This window comes from Lepidochelys kempii, chromosome 7 (genome assembly GCF_965140265.1).
Source record: "Lepidochelys kempii isolate rLepKem1 chromosome 7, rLepKem1.hap2, whole genome shotgun sequence".
NCBI classification, from domain to species: Eukaryota; Metazoa; Chordata; order Testudines; family Cheloniidae; genus Lepidochelys; species Lepidochelys kempii.
The window spans coordinates 55,185,315-55,201,002 of record NC_133262.1 but is presented as its reverse complement, the minus strand read 5'-3'; the positions used below and the strand labels follow the sequence as shown (position 1 = coordinate 55,201,002).

Here is a 15,688-nt window from a genome sequence, read left to right as displayed (position 1 = left end):
GTTTCACTCCTTGGCAGCACTGGCAGCAGAGGCTAATGGGGGGGAGGGTTAAAACCCTTCTGTGTTTCACCCCATAGCACTTGCAGATGCTGCAGACAGGCTTGGCAGGGTGAGGCCCCATTCCCATCATCCACTCACCAGATAGTGCTGAGGTGCTGGGTGAAAGCTCATGAGGTGCCCAGGCTGGTGGATCCTGGGGCAGAGCTGGGAAAGACTGAGCCAGGGTGGAGGAATGATGCTGAGATGCTCCTTCCCCGGCCCCAGCTGTGCTGCATATCCTCAAGGGCAGGCTCCAGCCTTCCCACACAGGCCAAGGTGAGCACAGCACTGCTGATGTCGCAAAACTCTTGCTGTCGGCCAAGAATCATAGAATATCAGAGTTGGCAGGGACCTCGGGAGGTCATCTAGGTCTAACCCCCTGCTCAAAGCAGGACCACTCCCCAACTAAAGAAGTCGTTCCTGGCCTTGTTCCTGTGCATTGCCGTGGCCAGAACTGTCCAGCTTTGCAACCCAATGGAGCAGCCTGCCCTCTGACTGGGCTAGTGATCTGCTTGTTCCACCAGCAGATAAGCCCATCGGGAAGCTTTTAATTCCTGGGCTCTAAACCCGGGAGGTGGATGGGTGGGTGGGGATTCCCCACGGCTGAGATTTATAACTGCCCAGGGGGTGGCTGTGGATAGTTTTATCCAACTGGATGCAAAGATACCTGCATATCATAATCCTGGGCCAGATCCATTCCTGGTCCAAACCCCACTGACTGGAGTCTACACCCTGGGTGAATTTGGCCTCCCCTAATAGTTCTTCCCTTACCTCATGATCTGGACGTGTTGTGTGATGCAACCTACCATTCAGATACATGACACAACATGGTATTGCATCCACCATCCTCTCGGGAGAAAATCAAGAGGTTGATTCGGGCGTTGCCTCTAGATCCCAAGAGTACTGATCAGAGCCAAAAATCCTGACACCCTGGGGAAGTGGAGTGGAAGTAACCAAACAGCACTGGTGTTTGCCCAGTCACTTTGTCAGTAGATTGGCGTACGTCTCTGGGTGCCTTAAGTTTTTTTTTCTTTAATACGCATAAAAGTATTGACAGCTATTTGCAGGATGTTTTCCGTTCTATGATTTATAGAAATTTGATTTAATTATTTAATTGCTGTCATTAAATTGTGGGTACAGGTGATTTTGAATGTATTGAGTTAGAATTTGTTAGATTAAGGAACAGATGCATCATTTTAAAGGTAACCTTGTTTGCTTTGTATTTCTTTCTTTGGTGGCATGTTTGTATCCAAGTGTGTTCTCTGTGAGTTTAGTTAGTGAGTCAGAGTGAGAGGTGGATGTAGACAAAGCACCAGCATGTCTAGAGGCTAGAGCAGCAGGCCTCCTGAGCTCGATTCCCAGCTTTGCCAGTGACTCACTGTGAGATCTAGGGCCAGTCAGTTAACTTCTCCATGCCTCAGTTTCCCTCTCTGTAAAATAGGGATAGCACCCTACCTCACAGGGGTGTTGAGGTGTAATTAATACTTCTAAAGCACTGAGAGATCAGGGTGTGGAAGGCCCAATATACCCACTAGTGGTGGCGGTGGTAGTAAATGACTGGATTGCAAACAGTGTTCCCAGCCCCTCTGGTATCCTGGAGACGGGACGTGCGAGTGTTGGATAAGTAGTGAAAGATTGGAAGGTTGAATCTGTACATTGTCTAAGCTCTGTTGCTATTGAAATGTGAGAGAGAACTTTCCAGGTCAGTTTCTGCATTCTAAGATCTCCATGTTTTGTCTACTGAAAAACTTTTTGAAATTTCTACTAATTTGGAATCAGACTGCTGGTTGTACTGATCTGAACTGGTATTTATTCATAATAAAAGTTTACTTTAAAACTCGACTGCCTGACTACAAAGGGCTGGGCGGGCTGGAGCCTTCAGAAGCTGCTGTTCCTCCAGATATTTATTTCCTCCTATGCGGGGTACAGGGAAAGGGAACCTCTTTTTAAATGTGGTGATTTGAGCTGGTTTTAGTGGTGCTCACTCTGGCTTTGCCAGAATTAAATTCCCTTCCTTTATCAGAGGCACACCCTTCCATTTTGAGGGACACTTTTCCAACCATTTCTGTATTAGCTCACTCTTTGCTTGCATGTTCTGTAATACTTGCAATCCTTTCTGGTTATTTTTATCAATTGTTTTTTTTCTAGTTTTACTTGTGCCGGGCTGGTTACTACCACAGGCATAAATTCCCATAATGTTCCAGTAAGTGCTGCTGCTTTGGCAAATTTGTCGGTCTGTTCATTTCCCCTTTGTAATGGGTCTTTTATTTTGACCATCCTGACCTTGCTAAATTCTACTACCAATTTTTCTATCTGCTGCCAAAGGATTCTGTGTTTAATTTCAAATCCATCAGATCCTTCTGATGCCCATGGATACTAAATCCTTAGTCTTTTTGGGGGCTCACTAACTTTTGCCAAGAATTTATGGTGGGATATGAAGAGAAGGCAGGTATCTCGTATGAGGTGCTTAAAAGACCACAATGAACCTGAACAGAAGAAGTAGCTACTATGGGGGTAGGCAACCTATGGCACGCCAGCTGATTTTCAGCGGCACTCACGCTGCCCAGGTCCTGGCTGCTGGCCTGGGGTACCGGCTGCCGGCAAGGGTTCCATTCTCTGGCCCTGCTCAGCCCGCTGCCAGCCCTGGGTCCCGGCCACCAGACCAGGGGGCTCTGCTGCCGGCCTGGGGTCCTGGCCGTCGGCACGGGGCTCTGCAACCACCCCCCACCTATGGCCCGCTGGCCCCAGCCTGGGGTAGTGCAGGGTGCAGACAGGGGCAAGAGGGGGCAGAGCTCAGCACCCCCACCTTAAAAATTGTTCCAGCACCACTGTACTGGGATATTTAAGTCCTGATTTGCTGCTTACATCACTATCACGCCATGTGGAACAGCACGCTGCGTTTGACGTTGAGATTAGAATATACATGCAAGAAGTGGAATCAGGATTTTCTGACAGATTTCCAGCAATTTGGGCCAATGATTTCTTTTCTAATTAAACCTGAAAAGTTCAACGAAAGCGACTTGGATCGGTCTGTATTTCAGTGGATGTGTGCCGAAGATTTCGAAATGCAGCTTATTCAGTTAAAAAGCTCAGAATTGTGGGCATCAAAGTTTGGAGATCTGCAGAGTGCACTTGAAGCTACCGAGAGAGCTCATGGGCCCTCTATTCTGACCTGCTGGATGTCCCTGCCAGTGAAATTTAACTGTTTGAAGAAAATTGTATTTGCAATGCTTTCAGCATTTGGATCCACATACCTGTGTGAACCAGTATTTTCACACATGAAATCTGTCCTCTCTCCCTCTCAGAGCCAGTTAACTGATCGATCAGAAGCCTGTGTGCAGCTCAAAGTATCCAAATACATGCCAGACATTGGAAAATTCAGCAAGGAAAAGCAAGGGCAAGGATCATACTAAACTGATGAGCTCCATTTAAAATTAAATTAAAATGCAGATCTTATTAAACATTTTAAAAACCTTTATTTACTTTACATACGACAATAGTTATATCATAGACTTACAGAAAGATCTTCTAAAAACTTTAAAATGTATTACTGGCATGCAAAACCTTAAATTAGAGTGAATAAATGAAGACTTGGCACACCACTTTTGAAAGGTTGCCGACCCCTCAGCTAGTACATGAGGAAAGGCCTTCTTTGACTGCCCCCAACAATGAGTTCCCCTTTATGTTGTATTCTAGTGTTAAATTTCTGTATTGTTAGTGTGATCACTCAAGATACTGATGCTGAGGAAAGACCTGTCACATACCTGTGTGTGTAATGCCCATACTGAGGCATAATATTTTCCCTTTTTTCAGGATCACGATGGAGCCCTGGCCCTTTCAAGTTGTTTTCTAATTTGAGTTTTGTGGGGGGTTTTTAATAGTTCCAATCCACTTTTGAGTTATTTGTGGAGTGACATTCAGGGTGAATCGAGGAATTGGTGAGGTGCTATGCTCCATTTCCAATTCTGGGCTCCCCCTCTTTACTCAGTGTTCCTTTTTTAACAGGAATTGATTTAGGTTTTGGTGAAGGGTTTGTTGGTTTGGTTTTAAACCTGGTTCTTATTATAAGGTGCTGGTTGCAGAATAGTAGCCCCTGCCCATGAGCTATTGGATGGTGGCAAATATGGATCATTCCACATGGCCCTAGTGCAGAATCCATTCCAATTATTCCATGTGCCATCTTTTAATTGGGCTAGGTCCACCTGTTTCCATTTTTGTCCCCATCCTTCAGGCACTATAAAAGCATTTGAAGTCTGGTGGTAGGTAATGGGGGATGGCACCTCTTTCTTTTGCAGGTTTTCCACAGCTGATTCCAATTTTTTATTCTCCTGCTTTATCTGTTCGAGCATATCATGTATCTGGACTGCCTGCTGCCCTGCTCAAAGAGCTTGGGCTTTCTAGTTCTCAACAGCCTGGGATGCTTCTTCCAAAGCCTGGGTTACCACTTCTACTTCCCTGGGTTTTTTTATTATTTGCCTGGCCAGTATTGGGGCATGTTTAAGACATCTTACTGCTATGGCCATTAATTGCAAGATTCTACACTATTTACTTTTTGTTACTGTTTTTCAAAGTTTCAGTTTCTGCCATTGCTTTACATATTCCAGTCCATATTCCCACACTGGATTCAGTGCTGGCAATGGGTCTGGAGCTGGTTGTTCTGCCAGTTCCGGTTCTGGAACTGACTCTGTCTGGGTCTCTGGGACTGGATCCACTACTGCTGTTGCAAACATGGACCCGGACCCCAGGCCAATCACCTCTGACCGGGTCCTGGTAGAAGTTTCCAGAGCAGAGCTAGGCATGACGGCTTGCTTAGTCCGGCTGCGGGTGACCATTCTCACTCTCTTGGCTAGCTTCACATGATTGGCCAAGTCTTCCCCCCAACAGCATGGGGATAGGATAATCATCATAATCGTAGACTGAAAAAGTCCACATTCCTGACCAGCCCTTGTACGGGACAGGCAACTTGGCTGTAGGCAAATTGAAAGAGTTGGACCTGAAGGGTTGAAGTGTCACTCGGAGCTCTGGGCCGATTAAATTGGGGTCCACTAAGAAAGCATGGATAGCCAACACTTGTGCTCTGGTGTCCCTCCATGTGGTGACCATCTTCCTGCTCACACTGTTTCCCTCTGCTCCGAGGATATCTGGGAGGTATCTGGGCCTGAGGACCTCTGGTGTGATTTTTGGTGCAATGAACTGTAATCTGTTGGAGTTCTTGAGGCAGTGGGCCTTCACATGCCCCGGCTCGTTTCATTTAAAACATCGTCCAGCTGACTGATCACTGAGGCGAGGTGGGTTGCTGGAGAACGGTGTGGCGGGACGATAAAGTGTCTGGACTATTCCTTGGTGTGTAGTTGGGGCCTTGGGCTGCCCCCGTAGTAGGGTGTGGTCTGAGGGTGTCCCTTCTGGTATCCACTCCAACTGCAACCAGGGTTGTTCCTCCCTCCACCCATTTTGTTCTGGCTTGCCCCGCCTCTCTGGCAGTCTGGGACTGCTCATTTTGATCAGCATAAGAAGGAAGACTTTCTGCTGAGTCAATTTCCTTAAACACTGTTTTATTTCCTTCTTGGATGCATTCAGGAATTGCTCCTGAGCTATCAAATCACACATTCCGTTAAAGCTAGTGACACCCCTTCCTTGGACCCATTTATCTAACAGATCCTTCATCTGGTTTAGATAAGCCACATTACTGAGGCCAGGCCCTCTCTTAACTTTACTCTGTATGTTTCAGATGTAATTTGAAATTGCTTTAAAACCAAATCCTTGAAATTATTATAGTCAGAAGCCTCATCAATAGGCATCTTATTGACTATGTCCAGAGCTCTTCCAGTCAATTTTGTGACCAATGTGGTCATCTTTTGAGCTTCAGGAATTTTATGGAGAGTGCACAGTCTCTCAAAGGTGAGAAAATATTCAGCAATATCACTGGATTCATCATACTATGGACATAATTGCTTCCATTTGTGGATTGTTGGGGAAGGATTGTTAGGATTATCCAGTAGATTCCACTCAGCCCTTACCTTCATCTCCAGTTCATGCTTCCTCTCATTTTCCTTTTCCTCCATGTCTTTTTCCTTTGCCTTCATAGCTCTCCTGTAAGCAGCCTCTTGGTTCTTTTCTGCTGCTATAGCTCTCTTGTGGGCAGCCTCTTGGTTTTTTTCTGCCTCCATTTCTTTGTCTTTTGCCTCCATAGCTCTTCTGTGGGCAGCCTCTAGGGCTTTTTCTGCCTCTTTCATTGCCTCCAGTCTGGTTAACTCCAATTTGTGTTGTGCCTTGGTTTCTATCATGTTTGCCTCTCTGTTTTTAACTAACTTTACACCCAAGGCTTAGAAATAAAATAAACAAACTTGGCTTGTCAAACAAAATAGATTGTGCTGTAACCGGATACCTATGTTCTCTGATAGTGGTTGTCAGCCTACAGAAAAATCCTTAAACAAAAAAAAAAACCTAATGCCTTTGTCTCCAGGCAAATAGAAAACCCCTCTAGTTGCTCTTAAGTAAAAAAAAAAAAAATAGTAGTCTTCAGGTCTGTGAAGACTTGAGAATTTCCCTGCAGGAGGTTAACTACCCTGCCTTTAGGTAGAGAAAACTCCAGCTCACAAAAGACAATTCCCTTTTGTCTCTGCTCTGGCCCCCAAGCCAAGACAAAAAAAACCAACTAACTGCTTTCAGCTGAAAACCTGCTTTCCAGCAGCCCAAAGGGGGGGTGGGGGAAGGAATTCCTTTTTAAAATCTGTGCTTCTTGTTCAAAAATCTCAAAATGATTTCAAGTTAATCCCACCACTCTGCCACCATGTCAAGGTTCCTTCCCCACTCTGAACTCTAGGATACAGATGTGGGGACCTGCATGAAAACCCCCAAGCTTATTTTTACCAGCTTAGGTTAAAACTTCCCCAAGGTACAAACTATTTTACCTTTTGCTCTTGGACTTTATTACTACCACCACCAAGCATCTAACACATATATAACAGGGAAAGAGCCCGCTTGGAAACATCTTTCCCCAAAAAATCCTCCCCAAACTCTACACCCCCTTTCCTGGGGAAGTCTTGATAAAAATCCTCATCAATTTGCATAGGTGAACACAGACCCAAACCCTTGGATCTTAAAAACAATGAAAAAGCAATCAGGTTCTTAAAAGAAGAATTTTAATTGAAGAAAAAGTAAAAGAATCACCTCTGTAAAATCAGGATGGTAAATACCTTACAGGGTAATCAGATTCAAAACATAGAGAGTCCCTCTAGGCAAAACCTTAAGTTACAAAAACAGGAATATACATTCCATTCAGCACAACTTATTTTATCAGCCATTTAAACAAAACAGAATCTAACGCATATCTAACTAGATTACTTCCTAAGGCTCCCTTCCTTCTCTGTTCCTGGCAAAAACAAACAAACAAACAAAAAAAAAACAGCCAGAGAGAACCCTTTGTCCCCGCCCCTGAATGTATCTTGTCTCCTCATTGGTCATTTTGGTCAGGTGCCAGCAAGGTTGTCTTAGCTTCTTAACCCTTTACAGGTGAAAGGGTTTTTCCTCTGGCCAGGAGGGATTTAAAGGTGTTTACCCTTCCCTTCATATTTATGACAAGCCTGTATCATCCAACCCATTAACTCAGGCTGATTATTAACACCAGGGCTATCCTACTTAGCTAACTTGTTGTTTGTTGCTCATATCTAAGTGCTTTGCTCCATAATTAGGACAATTGAGTTCAAAAAAATCTAAATGCCAGCATGAAATGCTGAAACTCTGTAACCATGATAGGTTTGGGAGGGTGGGAACTCTAGTAGTTAGAGCAGGTGGCTGGGAGTCAAAACTCCTGGGTTCTTTTCTCATCGCAGCTACTCACTCTCTGAGTATATCACTTAAGCCAAAATTTTCAAAAATGGCCTGGGATTTTAGGTCCCTCCCTTTTGGCTTTCCCAGCCTGAGCCCCCCAAATGCCCAATGCTGGACATTTTCTAAACAATCAGGCCCAATGTGTCTCAAATTGGGAACTCAGAAATCAGAGACTGCTCTTGAAAAGTTTGGCTTTAACTCCTGGTGCCTTGGTTTCCCCATCTGAATCCTGGGGAGGTAGCTTTGAAATGGTTCATGTTTGAGCTCCCCAGAGAGAAAGTGGTAAATTTGGCCTAAGTGTTATTTGAAAACATCACCCACTTCTTGAGTAGCTGCAGCAGCCTGATGAACCATTGCCCAATGTCACAGAATAGACAATAGAACCCTAGTCCCATCGCATTGCAGTAATGGGGCCTCTCTAGTCTTAGTTGTAATCACAGGCCAAGGAATATATGTTGGACTAGCCCAAAATCCTGTTGGTTTGAAGATACCACTTTCCTCTGACCACATCACCCACTCTAGGCTCACCACTCCATCTGTGAGAGGGTCTACAGAGCCCACACCAGTAGGAAAGGGTTCCTCGGGAGGGGCCAATCAGGCCCACCCTGCAACACCTGAAGCAGGTATTAGGCTTAGAGGAAGGGGTTAAAAAGGGACAGCCCAGCTCACCTGGGGCATGGCTAGGCTAGGAAGTGGCAGAGGCTGCTGTCTAGCAGAGCCGCCTTGCATAAAGGTAGGCCTGGTAGCTACTTGCTTGTGTGGCTGCCAGTGACTGACCCAGGCTTGTAGGAACCCAACCTAGGCAGAAGCATTTGTTTTCTTGGTGCTCTGCTCAGCCTAGGGTTATGTGGGGGGAGAGTCTCTGGAGGATTGAGGCCAGGAGGGGTGGAATTGTTATGACTGAGCAGAAGGCTATGTCCCCTCAATGTAGAATGCATTGGAGACTGGGCAAATCAGCTGAAGGGAAACTGAGGCAGAGCCACTGCCAATTTGCACCATGCCATGCGGAGGGCATGACCATCTCTCCTTGTTCATTCTAAAACTCCAAGCTACTAAGCAGCTCCAGACACCAAGTAATCAAGCTGTCTGGTGTGGTGTGGAATAAAGATTTGATCAGCCATCCTGTGGAGTGCTTCATGTAAGTCATCCCTGGCCACTTATGCCTAATGAGGCCACCTCATTTTATATATTTATGAGATCCTTCTAGCCTCCCCTATTCCAATCTAGCAGATCCATGTGCAGGAGGGGGGATTCCTGTGAAGAAAAGAGATGGGTTTGTGGCTGAGGTGCCAGCCTGCATCTCAGATCTGCTCAATTCGTGGCTCCGCCACAGACTGACTGCATGACTTCAGGCAAGTCACTGAATCTCGCTGTGCCTCAGTCCCCCCGCTGTAACGTGAGGATAATGCTTCCCTTCTCCCACACTATTGCCTAGTTGGCTTATCAGCTTGTTTGGGCAGGGACTGCCTCTCTCTACGTGTATGTTCAGCACGTACTGTCACACTGCCAGGAGCTGCTCATGCTGGAGTGTGCCAACCTCTGGGTAGAATAGACTGTCAAAAAACAGGGCAGACTCTACGAGCTGGTGGTGTGTTCTATAATTAGATTTCACCAACCCTGTAACAAATGTGAACTCCTGAAGCACTGTAACAGTCTTACCATGAGTCAATCTGTCCACTTGGGCACTCCAGTCTATCTTGCCACCCACACAAGATGGACTGATTGATACAGTAGTTGGTTGCCATGCACCAAAGATCACAAAAGATGTAGGTTTGTTCTTAGTCCCAAGAGTCCAGTCACTCACCTCAGGTCAACTTGTACCTCAGATCTCTCACCAAAGACAACCGCTTGTAACCAGTCCTGTAATAAACTAACTACAGGTTTATTAATTAGGAAAAAGAAATGTTATGTTACCTGCTGTAACCTGTAAATATATACACAAATGAGTTACAGTCTGTGGTTCCCAAATGTGACAGAGTTATAGTAATCTGTCAGTAATGGATGTCTTCTAGGGCTAATCCAGGTTAACCCTGGGATCTCTGCTTCTGTTCCCTAGTTCCAGCACTGAGAGAGTCCAAACAGCGAAGACATGATAGATCTTCATGTCAGCTACCTTTATTTCCTTCTTCCAGAATTCAAACTGATGGGACAAGACCTTCTGCACATAGCCTGTGCAGGGGCAATTAGCAAAGCCTTTGTATCATGATGTTCCACAATGGCCCACTTAATTTTGATAGTCCTTCTTTGTGGGAGGGGGAACCATGCCTCCTGCCTGGGTTCACAGGTTCAGAGCAGGCATTTTTACAGTTATAAAACAAAACGTTCATATCTCCTTATAGCATGTGACACAGACATTACAAGTAAGAGTAATGCATGCAGCAACTTACAAGCATTTTATTGAGACTAACGCATCCCCCAGCCCCAAGTCAAACACCCATCTTGAACAATAGGAGCATACAGGTGAGCTGGTCTGGTTTCCAGCTATGAATTTGTCAGTGCTCAGCTGATGCCTACAGCCTTGGCAAGAGCTGGCATCTGGTCTGCCAGCATCACACCTAGCACAGTGAGGACTTGGTTGAGGTCTCCATGCGCTGCTGTAATACAAATAACTGTAGTGGGAACGTTTTGCATTATCTGCTCTGCCCTGAGGCCCAATTGTGCCTGCTCCCTGAGTGATGAAGAATGAGGGCATGTCCATCCATCCCTTCAGCACTTGCTTAGGAGCAGAGCATGCTGGGAGCGCTTGTGCTCATGGGTCCCTACACCATCCACCCATAGCCCTGGAGCAATCCTGGTGGAACCAGGCAGAGAGACAGGAATGGTGAAACCAAATCGCCCTTTCCCTTGAGACACCCCCCTCACAGCGGGGCTTTGCCCGTTCTCCCTTGAGGGATTCAAACCAGTTCCAATTACTAGTATAAATATTTAATGCATTTGAATCATTGATAGGCTGAGTTATAGGAGATTTTTGTGCCTACTTTATTCTGCTAGCAGGCGTATTGCTGCTCCCTCCTCTGCCTCCCATAGCAGGGATTGCCCATTGCTTCCTGTGTCTGGAACAGGCGTTTTGACTCTCCTGACTTTCCTCTGCCCCTTTGGATCAGCATTTCCAACTCTCAGGGTTTTATCATGAATCTGATGGTGAACAGGACTATAGGAGAGAATCTTGACTTGGCAGTTTTTTTAACAAAGTCTCTTTTCCCTTGTGATTGCAAAGAAAAGCTTGAAAACATGACCTGTAAACACCCAAACTCCCCAAGGCAAAGACAATGAACCCAGCAGTTATTTGTTACACTCTCAAGTTTTAAGTCAACCTCATGATTCCTTGGGGCCAGATTCAAGAGTTTTAATCGCTTGGCCTTGGCCACACTGTTAGCTACATCCCTGTACAGTAACTCTTCACTTAAAGTTGCCCTGGTTAACGTTGTTACATCGCTGATCAGTTAGGGAACATGCTCATTTAAAGTTGTGTGATGCTCCCTTAGAATGTCGTTTGGCAGCTGCCTGCTTTGTCCACTGCTTGCAGGAAGAGCACCCTGTTGCAGCTAGCTGGTGGGGGCTTGGAACCAGGGTGGACCGGCAGCCCCCCATCAGCTCCCCGCTTCCCTAAGTTCCCTGTGCAGCAGCCGCTCAGCAGGCTATCAATTGCCGGCAGTTCAGCTGTCCCTCCCCACACTGCCATGTGTTGCTCCTGCCCTCTGCCTCTTGCTTGCTGTGCAGGAGGGGCTAATGTCAGGGTGTCCCCCTTCCTCCCTGCACCCCGCTTACCCCATATCTCCATAGAGCGGCGGGGGGGCAAGACAGGGCTCAGGGTGGAGGGAGCTTGCTGGCAGCAGCTGCTGTCTCAACTTGCTGATCTACTTAAAAAGGCAATGTACTTACAGTGGTGTCAGCATACTTAAAGGGGCAATAACCATCGCTCTCTCTCTCACACACACAGTGTGTGTCTCTGTCTCTCTCTGCCATGCTGTCCCCCCTCCCTCCATCCATGCTGCCTTGTAGAGTGTGAGGCTACATTAACAATGTGTTAACCCTTGAGGGCTCAGCCGAGTGCTACTTCATCATTTAGCACTAAGGCATCCCCCTGGGAAATATCCTACCTTCTGCCACCCTCTGACTTCACCACCTCAACCAAGCTTCACAATCATCATTGCTGTGTACAGTATTAAATTGTTTGTTTAAAACTTATACTGTGTGTGTGTATGTATGTATATATATATATATACATATATATATATATATATAATAGTCTTTTGGCTGGTGAAAAAATTTTCCCTGGAACCTAACCCCCCCTATTTAATTCTTATTGGGAAATTGGATTTGCTTAATGTTGTTTTGCTTAAAGTCGCATTTTTCAGGAACATAACTACAACGTTAAGCGAGGAGTTACTGTAGGTGGTTTCCTTCCCAAATTAATACAGACAGACAATATATGAAACAATACAAAGTGAGGGCCTGATCCTGAAGATACTAACAAGCTGTGTGAGGACTGCTCGTAGTATATCCTAGTAGTGCATATTTGCAGTCAGGCACAGCATTTCCCGAGCAGCCCCTATGTTGCCATGCTTTACAGAATTAAATACTAGCATTGCAGAGATGAAATGCAAATACCTCAAGAAGGCAAGAGAAATTCAGAGGCATGGCAAAGGGATGCTTTCAGACTAATCAGAGGAGGTGGGGAGATGCAGGATGGTTGTTCCAGATGGCAGGTGCTGCAGGGGAGAAGGCTCCTGCACCAGCATTGGGCATGTCGCATGAAGGGGCTCAGGCTCTGCTACAGAGCAAAGTGCATGCAGTGCAAAGTACCGAACAGGTACATGCATAGCTTGTCTCATGCCCTGTAGCTGCACTGGGATTCCTTTCCATGCATTATGTAGCTGCAATGTACTGTATCTGGTGCTTTAATGTATAATGCTGTGCTACTTATATCAAGACATCCAGGCCTGATCCTGCAGCCCATAGTCAGATGACTAGTTCCCTTGACTTTAATGGGCCCTCTCATCCCAGGAGGGACTGAAGGACTGGGCCCTCCAATGACAATATAATCCCGGTGTAACTACGGAGTGGATTGGGTAGTGGCCGAGAGTGAGGGGACAAGTGCCAGGGTAGAAGGACAGGCTAGTGGTTCACTAGATGGAGACTCTGGAGACTTGAGTTCAGTTCCTGGCTCAGCCACGGACTCCCTATGTGATCTTGGGCATGTCACTTAATCTATCCTATGCCTCAGTTTCCCCATTGTAAATCAGGGCCAATATGTCATTGCCCTCCAGGGGAGCTGTGCAGATAAATCCAGTGGATGGCTGTGAAGGGGCCTACTTACTGCTGTCATGAGGGCTTGATAAATGGAGGCAGGGTTAGGTTAACTTAGAACCTGAGTGGGTTTGAAATTAGGCTCCAAAAGGGCAGCCCGTCTTCCAGGCTCCTGACACCTAATTTCCAGCTCAGCTCCCACGTCCCACCTGCTGTTAGGTGTTGATTGTTAGGTTGGGGCATCTCTTTGTCTTGCTGTTGATTTGAGTCGGTTTGAGTCAGTTCTTTAATGATTCTTACATACGTCTGGTTTTGGCCAGGACAGTCCCTTTTTTAAGCCCTGTCCCGGGCATCCTGACTTTTTTGGCAAAACTGGGGATTTGTTGGCAAGAGCAAACAGGACAAATACACAGTTTTGCAAAAAAATTGGGGTGCAACCCCTAGCAGGGTGTGGAGGAATCTGTGGGGGGGAGGGAGGGGGCATGTCAACACCTGCCCTGCATGGGAGTGGGAGCTTGGGAGAGCAGCTCGGGCTGAGCCAGTCCTGCACAGGCAGGGAGACCTCAGGCCAGCTCATTTGCGTGGGAGGCAGGGAGGGCTCAGGCTGGTCCCATGAGGTGTCCTGTTTTCCCTTTGGGAAAATATGGTTACCCGATTCTATTCATTCCACCCCAGCAAGAGCTCTCTCTCACATGCGTACACACACACACACCCGTCTCCTGTGCTGTTCCAGAAGAAAGGGTTAACCGTTTTTCACCCGCTAGGTAGCAATGCAACATAGAGAGGGAAACAGAGCGAAGCCTAGGATTCATAAAAAGATCACAGAAAATTCCCCCTTTGTCACAACAACAACCCAGAAGAGTCAATGAAAAACCATAAAAGACAAACACTAAACATTGAAACCACTTGGAAGTGAAAAGGAACAAAAGACAGCAAGGGGATTGCCCTGTCTGTGAATAATAACAAAAGATTGATTCACCATATTACAGGGTGCAAAGACGCTCTGCATCCATTCAGTGAGGCAGTGCCTTAAAACAGTAGGGGGTGCTTCATGACAGACTGGCTCCTGGAGGCTAGCTAGTGCTGCAAAAGACTGAACTTTGCAGGTGAGGATGTATTTTATTAGCGAGGAAAGGTAGCTATTGACAAGTGCAGGCCTTAGTTCACATTCTCTGATTTTGGTCTGTGTCTCACCATTTGTTTCCATCACTCACACTTGTTTCTACTTGAAATGCTTCTTTTGTAAAATACATTTCCTTTTATTTTACTGTAACCAAACTCACAGGCTGTGTGTGACACAGGAGCAGTGGGCTATGGTGAGACTTGGGAACTGGGCACACTTCCTTTGGCACAGAGGATCTGAAATTTCTATGGGCATCCAATGATCAGGGAGCACACTTTAAAGGGACTTGGGGGCTGGGGTGCATCTGTCGTCTGACAGAGGAGAGTACTTGTGTGGCTGACAGGCTGGCTGTGCTGGGGAGCAAACAACCAGCTAGCACAGGCCAGACTCCCGCATGGTGGAGGAAGGCGGCAACAAGGTGATTCAGCTCTGGGTGTCCTGAGAAGCGTCACAGCCTTTATAATCTTCTAGAGTGTAGGGCCAAAACTGTTATCCAGCCCCTGTGCTTCAGGGAAAAAGCTGATCACTTCCTGGATCAGGAAGTAATTACTTTCCCCTCCACCCCAGCACTGCATAATTGAGCAGGAGCTTTCAGAGGCTGCTTTATAGTCCTGTGAAGCATCTGGTGTTGGTCACTACAAGAGAAGGGATTGTGATGCTTGTGGACCAGGTGCCAGCTCATGCCAAGCCCCCTCGAATGAACACTGACAAACACCTGTGTGTTAGTATTGTTAAAATAGGTAGCAGGGTTAGATAAATGTATTTAGACTTTATAGGATGCTTGTAAGTTGCTGCCTGTATTAGGCTATGTCTACACTGCCAAGTTTTTTTGCCAAAAGCTATGCCACTTTAATTAAAACACTATTGCACATCCACATTAGCTCCTTGTGTCGGCAGAGTGCATCCACACTAGCAGCTCTTGTATCGACTCAGAGAGCAGTGCACTGTGCGTAGCTATTCCATTGTGCAACTGGCTGCAGGGTGCTTTGGGAAGGGTTTGCAATGCCTCATTGGGCAGGTACAGTGTCATATGATGCAGGTTTCCTACTCCCATTGTTCCATGGGCACCCTACTAGATTGCCAGCTGCTTTTCAACTGAAGTGTGCGGGGGGAGAGTGTGAGACAGGGAGTGTGTGTATGGAGGGAGAGAGACAGACCGTGTGCTTTGGGGCACAGTGAGTGTGTCAGCATGCTGTCTTCTAAGTTCAGATAGCCGCAGAAAGCAACCTGGCCTGAGGCAGGGGCCAGTGAGAGGGGGAAACACCGACATCAGCCCACACCTCCCTCCCTGGCTCTGCACAGAATCTCTCTCTCTCACACACACGCATCCACCCCTGCCTTTTGGCAAAAAAAATCTTGGGAGTGTAGACCAGGCCTTATTCTCACTTTTAAAATCTATATCCCATGTTATAAGGTAATACATAAGTGTTTGCGCTGTACCTGTAC

General features: G+C 46.5%; 1 protein-coding gene across 5 annotated transcripts in view; it reads left to right on the top strand.

Moving 5' to 3' along the window:
* LOC140914611 (acyl-CoA desaturase-like) overlaps positions 1-15,688 on the top strand; it is a 36,031-nt gene that overhangs the window by 18,488 nt on the left and 1,855 nt on the right. The window lies entirely within an intron of this gene.